Below are 8,576 nucleotides of genomic sequence, written 5' to 3'. Positions count from 1 at the left end.
CATCCTTTGAATGAAAGCTGCCAGCAGGATTTTCTCACAGCTTGCAGCCTTGCGATGCTAGCAAATTTGGGAAGTGTTCTAAAAATGGCTCTTCCCATTGCTCTGTCCAGAAGAGTGGTTCTGATGTTTGGGGAGACCATGAACCCAGATGACATTGCAAGCCAGGATTTGTGGGTTGTTGCTCCCAAAGCAGCATGGCCAAGAGCATGGGAGAATGGAGACTTTTGAGCATAGAATTCTTTTGCATAGAACTATCAGTTAATATGTGCAGCCATCGCCAATGTGTGACATGGAACTGAAAAGATGTAAATAAAACACTGGAAGCAAAAGTGGATGAGTAGGCCTAAAGGCCAAAAATGGGCTGAAATAGAACCAGAATGCTTCTTGCACTACCTGGACTAGCAGAGCACCAAATGAAGAGTCTTCAAGAAAGAGGTACCTGTGCAAACCCTGCAAAGCTTAACAGAGCAACAAAAGTAACTAAATTGATTTCTGGGTGGCTGAGCTTGACTGGTTACCCACGATCAGCTGACTCAAGATCCCGCTATGTTGTGCTGGAAAAGCTTCAAAAGAACGGAGGGGGGGGGTTGACTTTCTCCTGCAATTCAAAGTTCCACGAGGAGCAGCGAGTACAGTCAGGTTCTGAATTTGCCAGAATGGTAGGAATGAGAAACTGGGACAGGAAGGTTGAGGAAAGCAGGACCAGCAGAAGAATTCAACCAAGTACTTTACTCCAAGTATGGCAAAGAGAAGCAGAATTTTGCAGGAGGTATAATCTACTTTTTAAAAATGTATTCCATTTTTATTCTGCCCTTCTTCCATTTTACATATTCTGCCATAGTAGAAATTTTAAGAAGAGCTCTAAAGGATGATTTAAATATTTTGATTCCCATTTGGAAGCTGTCAGAATGCTTCCTGGTTGCAGGGATTGTTTTCCTGAGGTGAAGCTCCACAAATAGGGGCTACCACTGAAAAGGTCTATTCTCATGTGGCCACCGCCACGCCTTTCTTGGATGAAGCTCCTATACCACTGTGAAAGAATATGCTGCTGGTATATATCTTGTCAGTGTTCCACTGGATGCATTCTAATTCTAAAAAGTACAAAGACCTTGATGCAAGCATATGAACAATGATGACAAGTATGTCATTCTCAACTAACTGCTTGTCTTTGGTTTAATTATTTTTCCAATTCCTAGAGAGCAGGGTAATTTTCTGATAGTCATTTTCAAAATAGTAATAACTTTTAATTTTAATTCTAGAACTTAGCCTTTTTACTCTAAGAGGATAACAGGGCATTAGTAAAGGAGAGAAATAATCTCATTATGCTATTGTAAATCCTTTGCCATAATCTTCCTTTTGAACAATGTCATCAGACTGCTATGAACACAATCCAGATAAAATTACACTCTTTTTTTATCCTGGGAAAGAAAGAGAGAAGAAAAAGGATTAAAAATAAAAGCCACACCAGGTTATCAAACTGGGTTGGAGAAGGAAATATTATTTAATGAGGAAGAGATTATTGTTTCATTATATTTTTCTCTTTCTACCCTTGGAGAAAGCAACAGAAGGACCCTTCCTGTGTGGAAACTAGCCAGCTTCTCTAGTGGCAATAACTGGGCATATTTGGTTGTGCTCTGATTGTCTTGCTAGGTTGCCCCAAGGTTGGGGCTCCTGACCTGAAAGTGGCCTTCTCTAGTGGTAGAAATCACCAGCTCTATTATAACATGGTTTATGGGCAGGGATTATGGGAGTTCTCATGCAACAACATATGGAGGGGCAGATTTCTCACCCACTTCAAACTCTTTCTGCCTCAGGCATTTTGTGTCTTCCTTAGTTTCTTGACACATACAAGACTTCCGTCATTTCATCTTTCTTTTACATGGTTGCTGAGGTTTCTTCTGACTTCTTTACCCAAGAAGCTGCTTTTTGTTTTCTAGGTGTCTTTGCCAGCTATGCAGTCAGTTGGGAAAAGTTTCTCTCAGCCAACTTGACAAGCAACTAGATGGGACCTGCAGGTCAGCACCACATGCAGTGTGAAGGATAGCCTTGCATTGACACACTCCTGGGTTTTTATTGAGAGATCCCAGTGGATGCAAACTCAAGAGCTGATTCAATGCTGTTGTGAAATCTCCATACCTCACCTGGACTCTCATTTTCATGTTCCTAACCGTGGCAAGTTCTATTGCAATCGTATGTTGGTCAGTGATGACCCCACCTTTTGACTTTGCTGGAGAAGCATATTTGAGTCGTAGATCATCCTTAGAGTCTTCAGTGTTTTTAACAATAAGAACGCCCTTCCCCACATGTGTATATATATCCTTTCGTAGCTCACAGCCGTTTTTGTTTTCAATTACACGTGCTGATATTCATTGCCTCTATCATTTTTTTGTAATTTAAATAATGTACAGCTCTGTATATTCTGTCTTTCTCTGCAAACAGCAGGAAGAAATGCTGTACGCATGATCATGTGTTTGTAAGTGCATGTGTTGGAATAGGAAGTAAACCAGTCTGTATTTAGAAGAGACGAACTCAGTACTAGTACTGACACTGAAATTATAGGCCTAAACACACACACACACACACTCTTACTTTGTGGTTTATTTTGAAGGTTAGAAAATACATAGCTCTGGTGATAATTACATTTTGTATATATTTTACAGGTTTCACAGGTCTAATCTAGTATTTGATATACAGAAACTGACAATAGGCCTTTTTTTTTTTTGTAAATGGATAGCAGTGATAAGGCATTTGCACAATATTTACCAGAGGCAGAATAGCTCATTGGATCAATTCCTCATTCATGGTTGATGCTCCTTTTCCCCCCTGCTTCACTTATCTAAACATTGCAGTGCTAGGTCAAAATCAGCTGGGCCTATTTTTCTGAATTAAATGAACTGCTGCTCGTAACTGCATTAGCCTACATACCTAAAAATGGTCAACTTTCATAAAGCGCTTACACCTGCCATTTGTCGTCGCATTGCTTGGAGACTAAATTCCAGTGCATTTTTATTTGCAGTGTGCAGTGTGTGTTGCATAGAGGGGAAAGGACAAGACGGATGGCGGCACAATGTCTTTGTGGAGAACTCACCCTTACAAGAAATTCAGGGCTTCTGCTACAACTGGCCCCAAGTCTTGAGATGCCCATTTCCCTGTCAGCTGCAGAACGTGATAAGGAGCTGAGGTGGGAAAACACTACCTGTTACAGTGTCCAGATATGAAGTTAGATTAACTCCGTAACATGGCGGGGGAAGGACAAATTTTCCCTTTCCTCTAAAATTCTGTTCATTAAGATGCAGCCAAGCCATTTAGGCAATTGCTGTCAGGGTTTACTGAACGTTGGGGCTTAAAGCTAAACTGGGTGGATTTTGTACAGCTCCTCCCACTTCCCATTACATTGGTTCAGACTGCAGTCAGAGGTCTGGCAAGGCAAAGTTTGTTTGGAACAAAAGTAGAAGCTGTTGAAGTACAGTGGTCTACTTCTCTTCTGCTTTTCTTAATCTCCAGCTGGGCTTCAGGTGTCCAAGGCAATTGCACACATTCTGCTCCCATGGGCGATACAAGCAGCTCTCTGCTGTGAGGTTTGCTTGCATTTTGGCATAAAATACATGCTGAATCCAGATAACCTTTCTGGCTTGCCAGAATATTTAGACTAATGGCATTAGAAATATCTGTTTGTCATAACCCGTCTCTGTCTTTTGGGCTATTAGTGTGCTGTGTACATGGCCTGGCTTATTTCCCTTCCCAGCTGTCTTAATGAAATATAGATCCTGCTGAGATGCCTTATTTTAACTATCATAAAAATGCCTTCTTTTTATCCTTCTTAGAACTACATAGGAGGAGCAAACAGCAATCCACTCAGCTTACTTAGGAACAAAGGGGCAGTTCTGTTACATCAGCCTGGTTTCTTACATTTCCCTTCCCAACTCCAACTCAGTACAGGTAGCGTGTTCACAGACATTTCAGGCGAGCTTTCAGCATCCACTAATAGCTCAGTTGGTTAGAGCATGGTCCTAACGCCAAAGTTGCAGGTTTGATCCTCGTACGGGTCAACTGCACATTTTTGCATTGTAGTGGGTTGGACTAGATGATCCTCAGGGTACCTTCCAATTCGATGTTTCTATGATAACATTTTGCTTAATGGGCATTTTCTTAAGATTGCAAAGAGAGGGACTTCTGTTGTCTTGTAAGGTGACTGTAATACTCTTGGGGAAATTATTGTGCTAATCCAGATAGTGATTCTATTACCGTCATTGTGTCAGTAAAAGAACCAGAGAATAGACTAGTTTATATACTGCACTAAAGTTTGTTGTTTTTTTAAAATCAAAATTCTGTGCTACGTAATTCATGCCAACAAAATCGTTTTCTACCTTCCCCCAAATAATTATATCTTTCTAATCTACATAACCAGATATTTGAATTCTATAAATAGGTGGTAGGTGGTCGATTGTTTGATTTTTGGATATAAACACTCAGCCTGATAAAACAGAGCTCCCATTGCAAATAGTACCCAGTGGCTGCAAGGGAAGCTTCAGTGCAATGTGTTATCTATCTACATCTCTTTTAAATGGATAATGGTGTGAAATGTGTTTAGCATTGTATAAAGAAAGTTTGTGACTAAACTTTGTGTAGTGTGTGGGTTCTGGTGTGCTGTGCTCTCCTGCTGGAACTTCCAAGAAAACAAAACAGACTTATTAAGACTCTTCCCCGCCCCCCCCCCCGGCCCCGGATTGAGAAACTGTACCAACACTGGTGATGGGTTTACCATATGGGCATAGCTTACTTCCTCCGGCCTCTTGTGTTGGTCTTCTGGCTTCCACTACTCTTTGGACTCGGAAGAGGAGCTGGTAGTGGTAGCAGAGAAGGATCAAAGGAAGAGCCAGGCGGGAGAGCAAGTGGTGCAGTCCAGAGATGTTTACAGAGGGACTGGCAAGTTGCAGCTGAGCTAAATCTTGCTGCTGCAGTTTCTGTAACCCTGTAGGTTTGTGTCAGTGGGAAACTAGAAAACATTAGGTACTAAATGTCCATTTTCTGCTTGATCAGACCTTGCTGAGTGCTTCCCTAGCTCTAGAAAAAAATCTGAAGTATATTAAAGAACTGCAGTCCTATGATCCCTTACTTGGCAAGCAAAACAGGATTTACTTTCAAGTTAGGATTGGTCTGACATGCTGAAATCCTGGGCATAGTTACTCGGGAATAAATCCTATTAATCACATTTAGACTGATTTGGGAGTAAACATGCCAGGGATTTGGCTGCACCTGACTCCCCCCCCCCCAGTAGACTTTCTAAACTATTATTTTTGTTTTAGACCATCATGATAGAATTCCTTTTCCATTCTGTGTCTTGGTAAAATCTCAATGGTTTTTTATTCAGCTTCACAAACATATACTGAGGCATTCCTTTGCTGCCCTGCTTTTGAGGTGTGTCTTTGTGTTTGGCATTGCCCCTGAAATAAACCAAACGTGTTTTATGAACCTTGCATGAGAATGAAGCAAGACTGTCTAAACTGCAACAGAACCAGCTATTTTCTTGGGCACAGAGGACTCCGTCATCAAGTGGCTTATACTCCCAACTATTAAAATGTTAGTATGGTGAGGCATGTGGGGAAACCCTGGAGTCTGAAAATAGGCTTGATGTAGGCACCCCACTATTTGAAAACTTGGTTTATTTAAAAAGTAGGCTTTTAGGGTGCCTGGGAGCAGAAACAGTGGTTGATAAAGCTCCGATATTTGGAATGGCGAACAGCCCAAAGTTCTCTCCAAATTTGGAGTCACTCAGTGCATATTTGTGTGCCAGGTGTTGCTTGTCTGTGCAACCAGCATCCAGTACAAGATTTTGGAAAGCCCACAATATATTTAATTGTCTTGTATGGCCAGAGGGGAAGCCCCTGGAACCTGAGAATAGGCATGATCCCCCTATGATTCTCCTTCCATTGTTAAAACACAAAAGGGGAAGATTTTTGCCTCATTTTGCACTAACCACATCTCTGTAATGTGTGAAAACAAAAGCATACCTCACAGTGGTTTCCAAGATGAACAGGACTGGACAGCAACATGTGCTCTGATGATGAGTACAATTTCCTAATTCCAAAGTTGGCTACAAGCTCCCAGCAGCACTTCAGGGTTGCCAGCCACCATATTGAAAATAATACAACCTGGGAATGGCACACCATGTGACTAGGGTTTATTTGGAGTGGTGGCCTAAGGAGATTGGCCGTCTCAAAGCTGCACAGTTCCTCCTAATTTCAGTTACAGATAGGTAGCCGTGTTGGTCTGCCATAGTCAAAACAAAAAATTCCTTCCAGTAGCACCTTAAAGACCAACTAAGTTAGTTCTAGGTATGAGCTTTCGTGTGCATGCACACTTCTTCAGATACACACACTGTGTATCTGAAGAAGTGTGCATGCACACGAAAGCTCATACCTAGAACTAACTTAGTTGGTCTTTAAGGTGCTACTAGTTCCTCCTAATGTAAGCCAGCATATTAAATTAACATTTTCTATAAGAACACATTTAGTTTAAAAAGGCTGCTGTTGACTAATATGTCATAGAAAAAGACAGACTTCCTTTTGAGCAGCGCAAGGAACCTCAGCTGGTGGTAAGCATTACTTTCTGGGCACATTGTGTCTAATTCGTCTGAGAGCTAGGAACAGATGCTGCAAGGGAACACTGCCACCATGTGGTCATGTTTAAATATGTTCATGGGGGGGGGGAAATCACTGCTAATGAAATTATAGAGGCAAAATTTTCCATCTTCAAAATACTAGGTTAAGGCCTGATTCAGAAATAAGATGTTACACTTGAACACAATGCACTATTTGCTTTTTAGTCATATGAAGGCACATTATATAGAACTTTGCTGAACCTAAGCTGTCCTGGGCCTAGACCATGTCTGGATTGGAAGTTGCTAGGAAAGTTTATATATTCTGCTTTCAGCTGCATGGAAGACGGTGGGATATTAATGAATTAATGACCAGTAACATTTTGTTGGTGTAATGTGAACAGTGGGTAAAACTGCACAGTGCTTGGGCTCATGTCTTGAGGTGCACATCCCCCATGCCTGGAAGTTCTGAGATAAGATGCCAGGTGCATTGGGTTACCATAGCAACACCAGTGAGGACGAGTCATTCACCCTCCCAATGGTTCGAGATATATGCTTACATGTAGAGATGGGTATAATAGTCTCTAGGATATCAATTTCATTATGTCTCGCCATGTCCTGTCCTGTTTGCTGTCAGGGTCTAACTCTGAATCTGAGTGAGTCAGGGGAAGAGGTGGGAGGTTTTATCACAACAGCATTAGCTTGCATGGTGTTAGTGGATGTCTCTGTACTTATGTATCTTTATTCCAAAGACCAAAAGAACTATATCTTGTAGTTGTCTAGCTTTGTCTTGTGTCTGGGGACAACAAACACTTTGCTACTTTGAACTGTATGGGAGAGGAGTTTTTCCTTTAACCGGGGACTCTGGAATAAGCTATCTGCTAGAAAACAAAATCTCTGAAGACTCTGCTGATACATCACACTGCTTGGGTATGGTGAACTACCAACTGACTTCCACAAGTCAACAATTTCCCCCCTTTTCTCAGCATCTTTGTTTTACAATATGATTTTTTTTTCTTAAAAACTACAATTTCAAATAGTTTTTTTCCCTTTTATAGTGCATGCCTCAAATAATTGTAAGCTTTAATTGGGTGATTGTCAATCATTCCAAAGTTCATTTGTCATTATGCTAAGATTCACATTCTTTGTGACATTATTTGGGCTGATCCATGCCCAAAGCAACCAGAGTGGGGGAAAGGTAATTGCTTGGTATCCATGGTAAGGACCAAAGCAGGAGGAGGAGTAAGATTAGCTGGTTTGCATACACATTTCCCTTGCCCCCCCCCCCCCGCCTCACGCAGGAACACACAAAGAAAATAGTGACACCACAGCCTTGTCTGTAGAAGTTAGTGACACAGATGTTTTACCTCAAAATGGAAGGGCAAAGAGGAAATACCCTTATCTTTAATACAGGGGAAAAGAATAAAATTTGAAATTTCAATCAGCCCCATTACTGAATGCAGCTTTTTAATGAGATCTGTGATATAATCTCCCTCAAATCAATACCTATTCACCATTTTTAAAATATTGGGCCTCTGCCATAGAGGCTTAAGCTCTAAAGCCGAAAAGTCAATAGTGTTAATTTATATTTGATCTGGCCCCATGGGAATGGAAGGTTGTTTTTTAAAAAAGGTCAGGCATTGTTAAGCATTTAGACATACAAAAAAAGGATTTAAATTTTTTTAGTTTTAACTTCTAGGATTGGATTTAGAGTCAGTGACTTTGACATCTCCAAGTCTTCCATTCATACACGTAAACACGTGGTATTGACCTACATGTAGAATAGTACAACTAGAAGAGACCTTGAAGATCTCCAGTCCTCTGCAATGACAGGATTTTTTTGATTTAAACAGGCCCTCACAGATAATATGGCCAATTCCTCTTTTAAAACTGCCACCGTAAGTAGACAGAAATGTCCATAAAGTTAATGTCTGTTGCTGTCTCATGCAGCCTGCTTTTCTAGACTATGCAAGAAACA

The sequence above is a fragment of the Podarcis erhardii genome (genome assembly GCF_964252035.2).
Source record: "Podarcis erhardii genome assembly, chromosome: 3".
Classification (NCBI taxonomy): domain Eukaryota; kingdom Metazoa; phylum Chordata; class Lepidosauria; order Squamata; family Lacertidae; genus Podarcis; species Podarcis erhardii.
This window is presented reverse-complemented; position numbering follows the sequence as displayed.